Source organism: Coffea eugenioides, chromosome 9 (assembly GCF_003713205.1).
Source record: "Coffea eugenioides isolate CCC68of chromosome 9, Ceug_1.0, whole genome shotgun sequence".
In the NCBI taxonomy this organism is placed as follows: Eukaryota; Viridiplantae; Streptophyta; class Magnoliopsida; order Gentianales; family Rubiaceae; genus Coffea; species Coffea eugenioides.
The window spans coordinates 38,040,416-38,047,823 of record NC_040043.1 but is presented as its reverse complement, the minus strand read 5'-3'; positions in this window follow the sequence as shown (position 1 = coordinate 38,047,823).

The following is a 7,408-nucleotide window of genomic DNA, read 5'->3' as shown; positions in this document are numbered from 1 at the left end:
GTCGAACCCATTGACCCCTGACCCCTGACCTCGGCCGAGTCGATATCCGGTCCGGTTCTGAAAACATAGGCCTGCACCAGCTCATTTGTCTCTTGACATACAAAGCAACTTTTGACCGAGAGAGCAAACACATTTCTAGTTCTTTTTTATTCTAGCCTGCAACCGAGAGAGTGAGTGAGAGAGTTAGTCCATTTTCCTTTTATCAATTCAACACAAGAGAGAGAATTGAGAGTGAGGAAGCGATTGCAGCTTCTTTGTGCCCAAACGAGCTGCATTGAGGGGAGAAAATTGGAGCATTTTGCCTTTGAGAAACCGAGGGAGAAGAAAGGTGAAACAGTCTGCAATTTTCCAGCTTTCATTGTCAGGAAACAAGAGGTAAAACCTGATAAATTTCCCTTATTGCCTCTCTACCTTAGTTCTATAATGTCTTAACTTGAACTACCCTCAAGAAAAGAGAAATTTAACCAAGGAAAAATGCCTCAAAGCTGGAAATATTCTGCTGAAATTACTGCATGTTGTTCGTCTGCAATGCTGTGGTTGTTTCTCTCAAAATTTGTTAAGTTGAATTTGTATACAACACACACACACCCTAGCTCTTCTACCTTGTCATGCATGCAGTATTTAACTTGAAACAAAGAAGGATCAGCGTAAAATCTGAAGGAAAACTTTGCTTAAAAACTGATAACCTGCTGGAAAATTCTCTGTGTTGACCGAGAGGAAGAGAGCTTGAGTTTCACAACTTTTCATTCAAAATCTTGGAAGAAATTTTACTAGAAATGCATGATATATATTTTATCTCTTGCCTTATATAAATAGTATGTTTTATCTTTGAAACTAGTGAAAAGTTGGTGGACTTGGCTGAAAATATTGAAGGACCTTGCTGGAAATTTTGTTGAGATGGCCAAGAGAGAGAGGAAGAACTTTTCCAGTTTTCCTCCATGAATTTTGGCTGTAAAATTGCATATTGTTCTTTAATACACCTTATAATACATTAATATTGACATGCATGTAGTACTTGGCTTGAATCCAAAGTGAGATAAGTGGTGGTGTTGAGAGAACCTTACTGAAATTTCCAAGTATGATTGATACTTGAGGGCCATTGGAATAGAGCCGAGAGTTTGCAACTTTAACTCCAAAAATTTTGTTGGTTTTGGTCAAGAACTCACTTCATGTACCATTTACTTCTTTTATCTAGACATGCATGTAGTATTTGTTGAGTTAAAGGCTAGAAAAGACTGATTTTTGGAGGAAACACTAAACCTGGAAATTTTTAGTTTTCTTGCCAAGAGTTTTGTTGAACTTGGTTAAAACTTACTTTATGCATCATCTGTTGTCCTAATCTAGCCATGTATGTTGTATATTTGGCATTTTCAAACCCTAGCATACTGGCCATAGAGTTGCATTAGAGCTTTCAATTGATTTAAACACAAAAGTTAAGGCTTTGTACAGGGGGAACGGAAGAAGTGAACCTGGACAATTATTCCACCTTTAAGACTAAATCTTAATCTTAATTAATTTTTGGTTTTAACTTGAATTGTTGGGTAGATTTTATACAATATTATTGTGCTTGAGCTTAACTAAAATTATACTAAAGTGAACGTTACATATATAGTTTGGGGATCTTTTAACGATTAAATTTGGTATAATCAACTTAGAATCGGGTTCGGGGATGGAAGTAACTGCATTTAGTAATTATTCCTAAAGTTATACCATAACTATAGTACTTGTAATTTGTCTCAGGAACTACTAATGGGTGTGAAAGCAACCCCCGAGACTGAGGTGTAATCCACTTGATTTGAATGAATGTTCTATATTTGTTTGTAATGATTGAATACTTGATGAATGATAAATGTTATGTGCCTAGTTAATTGATACTTGTTGGATTATTGACCTTTGAATTGTTTAGAGTGAAAATTGACAATTGCTACTGTTTTATTGAAAGGCGAGCGCATACTTTATTGCATTCTACCTAAGTGAATACTGGAATTGTGCATGAATTAATGTAAGCCAAATGTGTACTTTATCACATTAGTTGAATTGGGCCCAAACCCCATCGATGGTCGACCTATTCCAACCAGCAACGGGCTCGGTCAAGTAGGTCGATAGGCCTTGGGCACTGTTTATTGGTATACTTGAGTATTACCCCCTTAATGAGGTGCCTATTGGAGTGACGAAATGATTAATGATTGAAGGGAATTATTTACTGTTTTGGAGGATATAAGGAAGAGTTTGGTGGAGAAGTGATTGCAGGGAGTTGTGCAATGAATTACTAAATGGAACTAAGTGTTATGTTTGGAAATGGACGGGAGCCATCTCTAGAGTCCGTATCAGTACCATATCCTTTGATAATGATTGTGCTATTTGTTAAAAATTGTTTCATGAATTATCCTGTTATTAATTGGTTTGGTATTCCTATTATATTACTGAAAGTACGAAATGCTATGCTTAAGGTTATCTATTTTTTTAGAATCTCATTGGGCAAAAACTCACCCCTTTAATTGTTTTCCTTAACAGGGGTTGGAAACGCGGAACCGGAGAATAGAGAGTTGAAGTCTTTGTTTTAAGTAAATTGCCATCCTAGTTGTACTTAGTGAATTGATTGAACAACTTGTATTTTGATCCGTTTAGTTGTACATATAAGTATGGATGATTCAGAATGTTAGATGGTTTGTAATGTTTAATTGTGGTGTTTTAATACTTGCTTTGGAGTTAATGTTGTTGATTGGAAGATTTTGAATGAGTCTTGGTGAGAGTTAGGCAGATGGTCCCTAAACTTTAGGGTACGCCCTAGAGGAAGGTGGGGCCATCACATAGGAAGTAGCGCTTTTTATGTACAGTGAAGTTGTGGGCAGTACTTTTCAAAACTTTTCGATCTTAGCCTTGTTTAAAGAATGTATATAAACCGGGAAGGGGGTGCCAAAGCATGGTCGTCCTCCATGTCTTGTTCACGTGCGGGTTGTTATCAAAGTGGCCGAGTTGGAAATCTTTTTTTTTTTTCTTCTTTCTCTTTTCTTCATTTTTTTTTTCTTTCTTCTTTCTTGGAACCCGACGTCTTTCTTTTCTTTTCTTTTCTTTCTTTGTTTTGAAAGTTATCGGCGTCCTCCATCAAACGCCTTTTGTCCTTGGAACCCAACACTAATCATAGCATCTCTGCTAGCAACCTTATAAGAAAGGTCATTGGAACCCAACACTAATTATAGCATCTTTGCTGAGCAGCGTGCTTTTTATATTGTATTTATTGAGCTGTTAAAATTGGGATGGTGATGATTATTAGCTTCCTATTAAAAGCAGATAATAGGACCCTAGAATTGTAATATATCGCTGCCCAACAATAATCAATGTATAATCTTACAGTTTACACGGCAGCTATACATCCAGCCCGCCTATGCGCTGATTTCGGCCGTCTTAATGGTTCCCCGGATTTCAGACACAGGCACTCTTTACGCCTTTTCATGGATCTTCTGGGCCCGACTTTCTATGACCAGAGGTGGAGAGTAGCTTTTTCAGTCCTTCTTCTTGCTGGCGTCTCTCGCCTTTTCTTCCTCTCCTCCACCTTATTTTGGACCTGTTCCTCAACCTTTGCTGGTTCTGTTGCATTTCTTTGGGCTCTTACTCTCACCATCAATATACTCCTTGCTGCTATTAGCTGGAAGAGGTTCTCGTTCTATTTTTACTTTTCGATTCTTTTTTTGTTATATTTCTTGCTTCCTGCCTATCCAGGTTCTGAGCTTATTTCGCTTGTTTACTTATTAGCGTTTTCCCTTAGTTAGATTAGCTCCTGTCCCTATACTGCTTTTCCATTGTGCCTGCTGCTTAGATGCTTTACGTTTGTCTGCGCCTTGGCTGGCTATGTTGTGTGCGTTCACTTTGTTAGCTCCTTGCTTGCTTCTTTCTTTATTTTTAGCACCGTTGTTTTACATGCTGGTGTTTTTAAAGCTACTGCTATTCCCCTTGTTTGTATGTCTTTGGTTTTATTTACTTATTTTTCTCATTACATGTGTCCTTGTTCGTAGAAATGTTCTTTATCATTTCTTCCTAGAAGTGCCACTGCTGTTTTGCTCAGTTCACGTGTCGTTTACGTTCGGTCCGTTTCTTCTGTTTCTTGCATGCAGGTTGTTCGTTCCATCTCCTACAGTTAAAAGGTACTCTCTTCTCTTCCACTGTGTGAACTTTGCTGCTAAAACTTCGTTATCATTCACTCTTCTTTGTTGCTGCTTAGCCTTCATGCTCATTCCATCTTTTGTCGATTTGTTTAGCCTTTTTTTTTGCTCTTTTCCCACTTTATGACCTTTGCTGCTAAGCCTTCGTCATCATTCAAACTTTTTGTTGCTGATTGACCTTTATGCTCACTCCCACTTTTGTCGATTTGTTTGGCATCTTCTGTTTTCCCTTTTCCAGTTTTCTTGCTTTCTTCTTCTGCTATTTCCTTTTCCTTCCTTGTTTCTATTATTTCTGCCTATTCCGTTGAATGGCTTGTCTGCTACGGACGTTGTGTGGTATGGAAATAAAAGACATATTTCCTGCCTTGTCGATGTTCTGCTGCTTTATGGCTGATAGATGCCTTCTGTCTGGGAAAGCATGAGTTTTTTACTTCAGTAGTACCAGCTTCATGGATAGAAATGCCAAGCGTCGCAAACGTTATGCCGAGATGCCCCAGGAAAAGAAGGCAGATCTCTTGCGGCGCCGCAGGGAATCTAAGCTAGACAGTAATTTTGTCGCACTGCCGACCTCAAAAAAACTATATCCATTAGTTGTTCTTTCTTATCGAGTTGCTGTATTGAGTGCTGGAATTGTTAGCTCCTTCATAATGTCTTCTGTGGTGGCGCGTCTGCAACTACAGGTATTAGCGCTAATCTGCTGTTCGATGCAGCAATTGCCTTCCTGCATATTTCCAACATAAGTCAATACATTTTTTTTTTTTAGGAAGGCAAATGAAATGTCCAGGGCTCAAAATTTTTTTTTTTCACAATGCTAAAACTATTCCTTCCAAGTCCAGAAAAAGTATATTTCGACTTCAAAAGAGTTTAAAATGATAAAACTTAATTTGGTATTTTATGCAAAAATTGCCGTGGAAATTTGATTTGGTCTGCTGCATTTACAACCAATGGAAAAAGCCTGCGGAAATGTGATAGTTGGAGTAATTATTCTCTCTCTCATATGTATTTGAAGATAACTTTCCAAATTTCACCACTTAAAGAGCTCTAAATCTTCCATCCTTTTTTCTTGGAATTTTGATTTAACTGGATCATGTAATTACGATGTTGAAGCTATCAATTAGCAGCATTTCCGAAAGTCCACTAATTAAAAAACCTAGCACATCACTTGAATTTGATAACTTACCAAACTTCTAAATGACTATAATTCAAAAAAGATATAAATGACTATAACAAAAAACGAAATAACAAAATTAATTAATTTAGCAACACTAAATTTAATTTTGACTTAAAACATAAACATGTTCTCTCCAAAAAAATGAAAAAACCATTAGTGTGCCCGTTGTGATTATTACATGTTTCCTTTTCCAATGACCAGTAATGGTTCAGCCGTTGCTATTAAATAGTTAATGAGTCCCAAGATTTTTAAGCATGCTTTCTCTATAACCAATAGCACGCCTTCAGGTAATAACTCACTCACTTAATTTCATCTCACTATTCACCAGACACTTTCACAACAAACTTATTCAGTCTTACGTATTTCTCCTATATATACCCACACAACAAAACAACTACTGCAACATAGACTTAACAACTACTAGCAGATGTTCACTGCAGCTCATATATTATTCCATTCTCGGCAGCTTCTTTTTTCTTTGCCAGTTTAGACTTAACAAATGAAAAACTCTCCTGCTGAAAAAAATGCCCACAACACATGCCTTCTTCCAGACATTTCATTTACTTGTTCCTAAAAATATCCAAGGTACGTGTCGAAGGTTATAGGAGAAAAAAAATTTTCCTTACATTTCCAGTATATAGTCTATAACCATGCTATGAATCCAAAAAAACTTTCAAACGAACTAAATAATTTCTCTGTATGACAAATTTTCTTCTGAAATACAAGTTCACTGTCCCCTCAACCTGGGCATATTTACACCGTACCACCGTGCGCTAGCACGGTGAACATCTCCTAGTTTAAATAAAGGAGCTTGCTGATGAAAGACCAAAAGTCATGGTCGTTGTTGAAGCGTGCATGTATAGTGGTGGGCTCCGTGTGATTGTTTACTATGAAATGATGAGTTTATTTCCACAATAACCTCATTCTTTAAAACTATTTCCAAACTAATGCACTTTCAAAATATATTCCCTTGTTAACCTACTTGTTGCCATGCGGACTTTGAGTATGGAATGTATTCACATTTTCATCTTATATTAAGAAGTACAATCCACATCAATAGATTTTTAATAACTTTTCAATAGTTCAAATTTTGCTACTTATGTACAATTTTAAAGATAAATAAAAATATTTCTCTATCTATTATTGAGTTAATTAGTGTTTCTCACATTAGATTGGCTCATATAGCGTGTTAATTTTGATACTAACACTGACCTAGTTATATTTTCTCTCTCCTATTTTTTTGGAATGTATTCTCTTTTGATATAAGTCAAAAAACGCAAGAGAATTTTTTTCAAATTTTCTTTCCCCTTATAGTGGAATTTTTATAGTTCACATAAACTATGATTATTATTTATCTTGAAACTTCTTAAAATTTACAAACTTAGGAGACTACCATATATAAAATTGCAAGTAACAAGACAAAAAAGAAAGGAACTTGTGATATAATAATCAAGAACAAAGCTAGGGAGGAATAATGGTAGAAAAAAAAGTTCTTCAGCAAAATCATTGCAATTTGGAGGGTGATCAACAATTTTAAAACACTTTCTAATTGTGGATCCACTTTCCTTTTTTTAATTTGTTTACAGAATGTCCTTAAGGCACTAAATAAAGAAAAACTATGTAATATATAAACAAAAGATTTACAAGTTATTTTTTTCCTTTGATGGGGAGTCTACATGGCAATAACTAGATTAATAAGGGAATAAAAACTGAAAGAGTATTACTTTGGGATTATTTTTTGAAAAGTAGATTATTTTAGCCAAAAACTCATGAAATGATAGAATCTTATAATCCTTAATGGATGGTACAAAAGGAAAGTAGATTGAAGAGTTGTTTGACTTTTGCAATGGAACTCTTATTTTGGGATAGCCAAAAAATGAAACATAAATTAACAATATATCCTATTTTGGAATTGCTTCTATCAAACAATCTTGTGAATAATTAATTCCCATGTGATACATTTTGGGTTGAAAAAGTTTGATTGATCTCAATATATTTTCCTTCTAAATAGAAAACTTTTTCGAATTTTGTATTTTTTATCTTCTAATTAGGAAACTACTTAGATCATTGCAGTGTT